We start from the raw sequence: 8581 nt of genomic DNA on the forward strand, positions 1-8581 counted from the left end.
GTAGTAAGGTGGTGTTAGTTAAAAATTAAAAAAAGTCTGAAAAAGGGACAAAAACGTAAATTTCTTTTTTTCGTTTTTTAACCCGGGAGGACAACACAAGGGTTAAAGAAATGGCAATTCAGTGTGTTTTCAACCCTTTGTTGAACAGAAAGCGTCATCTAGTGAGCTCAGAAAATAAAGACAGTGGTTTGCTAGGCTTCATTTGACCATCACTACCGATTGGTGACACAAACGCATCAGGTTAGCTGGATTTTCGTGTGATATATGATCCTGGAATTTTTGCATGATGCTCTCTCCTCTCCCTTTCCATCCCTTTGTGTGCATCCCTTCCAAGAAATGCTTGTTACTGACCTAGTTCTGGGGAGTTTACTCCCCGGAGTCCATGGGTTTTCTTTTCGCCCAGCATATTTCCTTGGATTAGGATGGCACCAAGAAGTTGGTTGCAGCCGTCGCAGTGGTCCTGCTGCACTCCCTGCTACATCCACCTATGCTTTGCTATAGCACACTACATCCTGTAATGCCCTGCAGTCCCCTGCTATGACATGAACTCAGTGACAGACTGGTAATCTGGAAATTTGGAAGATGCCATAGGGGGCCACGGGCCATTATGGTCCATTTGGGCCGGCTGGCCTATCAAAGAGCTGTGTGATTGTCACAGCCATGGTGCCCCTTTATTGTAAATGGCAGCCTTTATTGTTTCTTTTGGCCCCCTTTCAAGCATCAATAGTAATTGTTCTTTTGCCCACTGACAGCCAACCTTCTCCAAATCATTCACACCTATCAGTAAAGTAATCTGATCATCAGTTTCACCACATATGAGTCTCTCAATATTACAGTCATGGTTACCCTCTAAAGTCGCGTACTTTTACATCAGTCTGCAATTCTGCATTGTTTTGTAGTAAAATGACTTATTCAGATCAGATGTTCAAAAATGTGCATGGTTTGAAATAAAACAAATCCACATGCATTTCTTTTATTTGATTATTTGCTTTCAAGAGTTAAAATGAAGCAACGCCTTCTGGGACTTTTAAGACAGAATCGAGTAGAGTGGGTCAGCTTTGTTGTTGGAAGTTGCATGCTATAGGCTGCTGTTGACAAAAATAAATAAATCGAGGCATCAAGCAACACGGGGGGGGGGGGGGGGGGGGGGGGGGGGGGGGTATAATTGTTGGATGACGGTGAAAAATGCTATTCCGGAGGAAGGTATAATCTCTAGTTGTAGTACTGAACTGCAAATGAGAGCTGAAAATAATTCCCCAAATATTTCCTCACCATGTTGCAACAACCAGACACGGTGAGGACAAGTCAAAGATTTACAGTTCTGTGGTACAGGTTGTTTTTGTGACTTCGATGTTCTCCACCTACGCCTGTCAAAACTCCAGCCAAGTCCTGGTTATTCATTATTGTTATACATGTCTTTGCATACACAAATACAGTTTGTTACGTAGACCACTTGAGAAAGGCGTCACTGGAAACTATTTGGCAAAGGATAAGCACTGGTTAAAAATACCTGACAGGTGATGAACCATGTGTCTATCATGTTTGCCATTGTTGTTTTGAACAAACTGTAGCACCCGTCACACACCTAAACTACACCCGTAGCTTTCAGTAGCTCCTCCAAGGATGCTGATTGGTAGTGATGGTCAAATGAAGCTTTGCGAACCACTGTCTTTATTTCTGAGCTTACTAGATGGCGCTCTCTTTTCAAAGAAAAAGGTTAACCCTTCTATGACCCTTTTAAAAAAATGTCTATATCTGAAATATGGGTTTCTTTTTATCCAATTACCACAAAAAATTGATTGGATTCCTTACAACTCTCTTTTTTAAATGCATTGATCACTTTCATTCCTGACGAAACTCATCTGTACAGTCCTCTGATCTCAACTATTAGTCAAAATAATTCATAATTTCTGCTTTTTTAACTCAAATATTAGGTATAATTCTATATAATTGAGGGTTGTTGACCATGAATGTTGCACTGTTGGCGGATGGTGAAAAATGCTGCTAGTGCAGCTTCAGCTAGCACTAGCGCTAATACTGCTAGCACTAATGTTAGTTACACATCTGAGCCAGCACACCAGGGAGAAAGACAGGACAGTGAGGAATATGAGGAAGAGGAAGAACAAAATGAGCAAGAGGAGGATGAAGAGATAGACATGGAGGACAAATTTATGGAACTAACCAACAACACGGCTGCTGTGGGTCTGAATGTTAAAGCAACAGAGATGAAAACCAAAGCTACAGGAAGGAGTGTAGCAAAAGGTCCAGTAAGTGTGGCTACTTTATTAGGGCTGGCTCTGATGATTTATTCATTTTTTATGCATTGGGGTTGTGCATTGATATGTCTATGTTTGGGTGCAGTTGTTTATAGTATGGGACTTAACATTCACCATCACTGGGGCTATCAAAAGTGTGTGTTCTTTCCGTACGTCAAAAGCTCTATTTTTGAGTTGCGAGTTCCCCCCCTCCCCACTAGAATTGTTGGGGCTTTGTAAATCATAGAGTGCGGTCTAGACCTACTCTATCTGTAAAGTGTCTCGAGATAACTTTTTTGTGATGTGATACCATAAATAAAATTGAATGGAGATGGTGTCAGACGTTAGTCTTTGCAAAGTCTGTTCAAAGTCTTCTAGCGTATGGTAGGCGTAACATGCACGCGTGTGTGGTCATATGTAATTGTTATCACCTTGTGTGTGCACGTGCTTCATCGTTCAGGTATGTCCGGTCTTTTCACGGTGACTGTGTCGCAAACATGCAAGATGACATCATGAAACTTTACAGGTGTGTAGTTGAAATACAATGCAAAAAAGGGGTGTCTAAAAACAAGATAAAAACACTAAATTGGAGGGAAATAGAACTTTAAAACAAGAGAAATTATCTGTCCATGCAGCAAGATATTTTCACTTGACATGTGTGGTGTCTGAACAGCAATGATGTGTGGAATAAGGAATCCGCTTGGTTCTGTTTCTCGATTATAAAAGTGTATTATGTCAAATAATTTTTTGGTACAATTGACAGTGCTTAATTTGAACCCTTATGACAGAACCTGATTCAATTTTATAAATCATCAGATGCTACACAAGCTTGCTTGATTTAAGACTATAGTGTAAAGTTGAACATTTGAAATAAGACATTATCTCTTAAAACAAGATAAAATATCTAACACTTCTAAAGTTCTCATCTCAAGATGGTCTCTGGTTTGCTTTGTTTCTCCGGGCCACATACTAACTTCTTCTATCTTCTGACCCTTTAACACATTCACAGACAACAGCTATTCCAAATAAAACCACAAAATCAGGGGCTGCCATCATGGAGCAAAACAATTCGATGTATTGCTCCTTTTTGATTGGTTTGGTTTAGAACACAGGACATGCGATCTACAAAGCAGATATGTATGACATAGTAGACAAACGGAAACTGCAACGTCATTTCAGTTGGAATACAGGTTTGAGTAAACATTACATAATACAGTACATTTGAATTATTGATGTCCAAATTGCCATGCCCTGCTACACCCTGCTATGTCCTACCACTTCCTGGTACGCCTTAACTATTATTACTAATCCTAGTTCCATTATCTTTATAGTTACTATCCTTATGACTGTCCATCATACCAGCTGCTATAATCATTATGATTCATATTTCTCTACATATCTGTAAATCTGTATCAGTTTCACTGCGTCTGTAGGGAGTTGGGCTGGGAACCGGAGGGTCGCCGGTTTAAGTCCACGTACGGACCAAAGTACGGAGTGTGGATTGGTAGCTGGAGAAATACCAGTTCACCTCCTGGGAACTGCCAGGTGCTCTTGAGCAAGGCACCGTACCCCCCCCCCCCCCCCCCCCCCCCCCCCCCCCCCAACCGCTCAGGGCGCTGGTCACTGGCAGCCCACTCACTCTGACATCTCTCATTTGTGCATGAATAGCATGAGCGTGTGTGTGTGTGTGTGTGTGTGTGTGTGTGTGTGTGTGTGTATTTCAGGCTTGTGTGTAGTGATTACTAGCAACAATAGAGGGTAAATTGTAATTTTGACCAATAAACAGCAAAACAAAGAGACTGGATCTGTCTGTTCTTCCTAAAAGGAAGTTTTTCCTCACCACTGTTGCACTAAATGCTTGCTCTTGGGTGAATTGTTTTGATTTTCGTGTCTTTGTAAATTATAGATCATAGAGTGCGATCGCATCTGTCGCATATATCTATAAAGTGTCTTGACATAAATCTTGTTATGATTTGATACTATAAATAAAATGGAATTGAATTCCTAGTTTTTTTGTTTCAAGAGCGTCATCTAGTTGGGTCAACAAATGAATGTCACTGGGACATCACTAATTTGAATGGCATGAACGTGCATTACCACATATCCAAACCAAATTAGTATTAAGCATGTTTTTGCTTACTGCAGTAGCAGACTGTTATTTAGGAGAGGCATGATATGCAAAAGCTATCTACCACAGGAAACAGACCTAGAACGTTTGATGTGTGATTTCAGATGGGTGCCTAAGGCAAACTGGACTGTGGATTAGCTGTAATGTTACATAACCTGCTTAACTCCTTTTGACACCAACTGCTGTGTATGTTTCAAGGGATTATGATACACCGCTGGTATTATGATTTATTCTATTCCTATTGTAAAACAATTGCGCAACAACTGAGACAGGGCCTTGACTCAGGATCTTAAATGTTAATTTCCCAGAGAAGCTGCCAACAGGATACAATACTGTGGACTTTTGACTTAAGTGTCATGCACTTGCTTTTCATAAGTCTGAATAACAAATTCAGAACCAGTCTCTTTGTGTGTTAAAATGCATACTAAAATTCCTTCAAATAACATTGGAATAACTAAAACAAGAGAATGCTTCAAAATCAATCTATCACCTAAAACCTTTTAAATTGATTCATTCATGCCTCTGCATGCATTTTTTTGGAAATATAGGTATCTTTCAAACAAATTGCCCAATAATAATGCAGATGCTTCCCTACAACGCTCTTTGTAAGTAAGTTCACTACTTTCATTGAATTGTGGGTGTTTTATTTAACATTTTAGCACATTTCTGCTTTTTTAAACAAAACATTACTTATGATTTCAGATAAATGAGGTGTAGTATGTGTAAAACTATAATTTGGTGTTAGTGGAAAAAAAACATAAGTGCAAAAATGTCACAAGTGACAAAAAATGTCAAAATAAATTACAATCAGTCAAACAAAAATATAAAAAACATCGGAAAAAACAGCATGAAAAAAATAAAATGCAACCAAAATGTCTGAAAAGCCTGGAAAAAAAATGCAAAAGAATGTTGAAAAATGTGTCACATTGTTTTTTAGGCCAGGAAGACAACACAAGGGTTAAACAAAGACAATGTAACCCAGGGTTTTTTTAAACTTCTTCATCAATGCACAGATAGAGTGGGGAAAAAAAGAGAGGCTGTAGGGAAAATACAAAGAGCTGGAGTTCCTGGTGAACTGAGCCAAAAGCAAATCTCACACACACATACACACAAGCACATGCAGAGTGTTTCTAGCTAACATTACAGCTGATTAACAAAAACAATGTGTCAACAGTCCATTGGTCAATTTTGTATGAATAATGTAAGGAAAACAAACCTGTCTAAACAAACCTTTAAAGTCTTTAAGGCTCGCAGCAGGGGTGGGGCTAAAAGGGGGGCACGGGGTGGCAACGCCCCCCCCGTAATATGTGATTTCCCCCAAATCCATTGTGCTAGAGTGCTGTCAATCTGGTAATTGTGACTTCTATGATGATGATCAAAATTCTGATACCAGCACTGGAAGTTTTTTTTTATTTTTTTTTAACCCTTGTGTACCCTCCCAGGTCAAAAACGGACAAAAACAAATTGACATTTTTGTCCCTTTTTAAGATTTTTTTTTTATTTCACCAACCACTAAGTACCACTAGTTTTTTTCTACTATTTGGGAAGCATGGTCAATAACCCTCATTTATATAGAATTATACCTAATATTTGAGTTAAAACAGATAGTCTAGCTAGCTGTCTAACTTAGATCTGATGAGCTAATCATAATCCTTATTAATCCACCGGAGTTTAAAATTCCAACACAAAGAAAGCAGAAGGAAACAGATATTGGCAATAAGACATGCATACGGCAGAATATCCTGCAACCCCGGAGCAATCCTGAAAGTGGAAGGATTTAGACTACCCTAACCTTAACTCCTAAACCTAACCACCCAACCAACAAAGGCAACAAGTAGTGATGGCCAAATGAAGCTTTGTGAACCAGTGTCTTTATTTTTTGAGCCCACTAGATGGCGCTCTTGGTTTTAAGAGGCCTAAGACATTGCAATTCAGTATATTCTCAACCAATTGTTGAATAGAGAGCGCCATCTAGTGGGCTCAGAAAATAAAGACAGTGGTTCCCGAAGTTTCATTCGGACATCACTAGCAACAAGTACTAGCCAATCAGAGGCAGAGCAGGGCGGGTCATGACTTTGTCATCCTAGGAAAACAAATGAAAAACAACCTGATGAACCCTACACCCCTGTGTGTCCCTGCCCCTGCTTAGATCACTGCTGGGGCAGTCTGGAGTATATTTCCAGGATAAAGTAAATGTAAATGTGCTGTATTTATATAGCGCTTTTCCAGTCTTAACAACTGCTCAAAGCGCTTTTACATCTACAGGATACATTCACCATTCACACACATTCACACACTGTGGCCGGGGCTGCCGTACAAGGTGCCACCTGCTCATCAGATAAACATTCACACACATACACACTCCGATGCGCAGCACCGGGGGCAACTCGGGGTTTAGTGTCTTGCCCAAGGACACTTCGACAATGACTGCAGGGGTGGGGATCGAACCACCTTCCGATTGGCAAGCAACCGCTCTACCGCTGAGCCACAGCCGCCCCCAGTCTGACATCTGATGTTAGGCTTTGCCCCTCCGCTTTCGCGATCTGTGTGTTGCTATTCTCAAAATCCAATTCCTACTGGAAACAACAGTTTTCGAGCTAGCAAGTTACACACTGAAATGGCAAGTTTTGAAGAAGTTTTGGATCGTGCAACGACCTGCTCGGTTCTTTCAGTGAATGATTGTAAAGATTTATAAAGAATATGTTGACAGCATTTACTCTCTAACTAGGACGTTTTGGGACCGGTTGCCAGGGATTTGCTGTGGACAAAGTAGACACGGTGATCAGTGTTGGGGAAGTTACTTTTAAAAACTTTGCTTGTTAACCCTTGTGTTGTCTTCCCTTTGAACATGCAACTTTTTGACATTTTTGTCTCTTTTATGCAAGTTTTTTTGTCACTTTTTCTGATGTTTTTATAAAAAGAAATTCTGCGCCTTTTGACATTTTTGTGGAATTTCCCCTGCATTTTTTAAACTTTTTCTGACCTTTTTGTCACTTTCACTTCCACAGTCTTTTATCTTCTAATGCTATGAAATTCAATGAAACTCCCAAATTCAATGAAAGTAGCAATCTGATCATTTATTTTACTTGTGAAGAGCGTTTGCATCCCTGTTGCTTTTTGTTGTTGAAAGTTTTGTTAAAAAAAAACAAATTTGTGATATGGAAACTTTTTGAAAATGGGTCAAACTTGACTTGAGGACAACAGGAGGATTAAAAAAATTATCCGTTACTTAGTTACCCACTATGTAAAATAACTTTTTGATTTGGCGTCTCTGGCAGAGACTGAAGTTAATTATACAAAAACTATCTTTGACCATGTAGCCAATCTATTGTGTAGACTGAACTACACTGCTGACTGGATTCGCTGCTCACAGAGCGACAGCTGATTCATTATGGACAAGTCCAGCGTGGGTTGAATGCACATCGGCAGGTCATCGGTATTACACGGTGTGAGTGGATGTAATGTCTGTGTTATCGACTTGTACCGGTCATGCAGCCAGGATGGGCCGTGCATTGTTCTAGACACATGCAGCCTCTTTTCTGGAAATCCTTGCGTGTCCATGCAACCGACACAAGTCAACAATGGTTCGCTGCGTGTCTGAGCCCATCTCTCACAGCTTTGTGTCTGCCTGGCATGCTCTGTTTGTAGGACGGCCAGTCCTCAGCGATGTAGTGGTATGTGTCACGTAGCTTTCCGCTCAGAGAGCCTCCCAGCAAAAAGCCACGAAGCTTAAAACGCTCTCAAAAGTTAGCGTCGGTTGCTCCTCGCTTGCAATGATTGCTCTGCTACCAGTCTCGCGGTCAACCTTGTTCCCGGGGAAAAGTAACGTTGCACTGAATTGAAAAAGGAACTACGTTTTGTTACCAAATTTAAGTACTTTTTACCTGAAAAGTAGTTCCGTTACTGTTGTTTGTAATGCGTTACACACACTGACAGCGATGCGCTGCTGTGAGCAAATGACGTTTAATCATGTATCAAGCTAATGTGAATAGCTCACGTTACTGTGTTGTGTGAACAGTTGTTCTTATTTAATATTGTATGTGGCATTTTCTTCTACAGGGTTGCAATTGTTCCACCAAAACAAGTTACTTCCCAAGACTAATTTAAAGAGCCACTGTTGCAGCGTCCTGAAGCTCTATTGTATATAGCTTAATCATTAACAATATGATAACAGTGTCAGTCACTCTAAACTACTATT

At 40.2% G+C, this 8581-nt stretch overlaps 1 long non-coding RNA gene across 2 annotated transcripts; it reads right to left on the reverse strand.

The window, feature by feature from the left end:
• Positions 1-398: 398 nt before the first annotated feature.
• On the reverse strand, positions 399-8332 carry LOC116697264 (uncharacterized). 2 transcript variants are annotated; one of them, XR_004333982.1, is made up of 3 exons: positions 8318-8332; positions 6176-6183; positions 399-475 (listed from the first exon to the last, which is right to left on the reverse strand). It is a non-coding gene; the product is annotated as an uncharacterized LOC116697264 (long non-coding RNA). The 2 variants fall into 2 exon arrangements; XR_004333983.1 differs by lacking the exon at positions 6176-6183 and adding an exon at positions 4539-4549 and having other exon boundaries at positions 399-472; positions 8318-8331.
• Positions 8333-8581: the final 249 nt, after the last annotated feature.

Source organism: Etheostoma spectabile, chromosome 10 (assembly GCF_008692095.1).
Source record: "Etheostoma spectabile isolate EspeVRDwgs_2016 chromosome 10, UIUC_Espe_1.0, whole genome shotgun sequence".
Taxonomy (NCBI): Eukaryota; Metazoa; Chordata; class Actinopteri; order Perciformes; family Percidae; genus Etheostoma; species Etheostoma spectabile.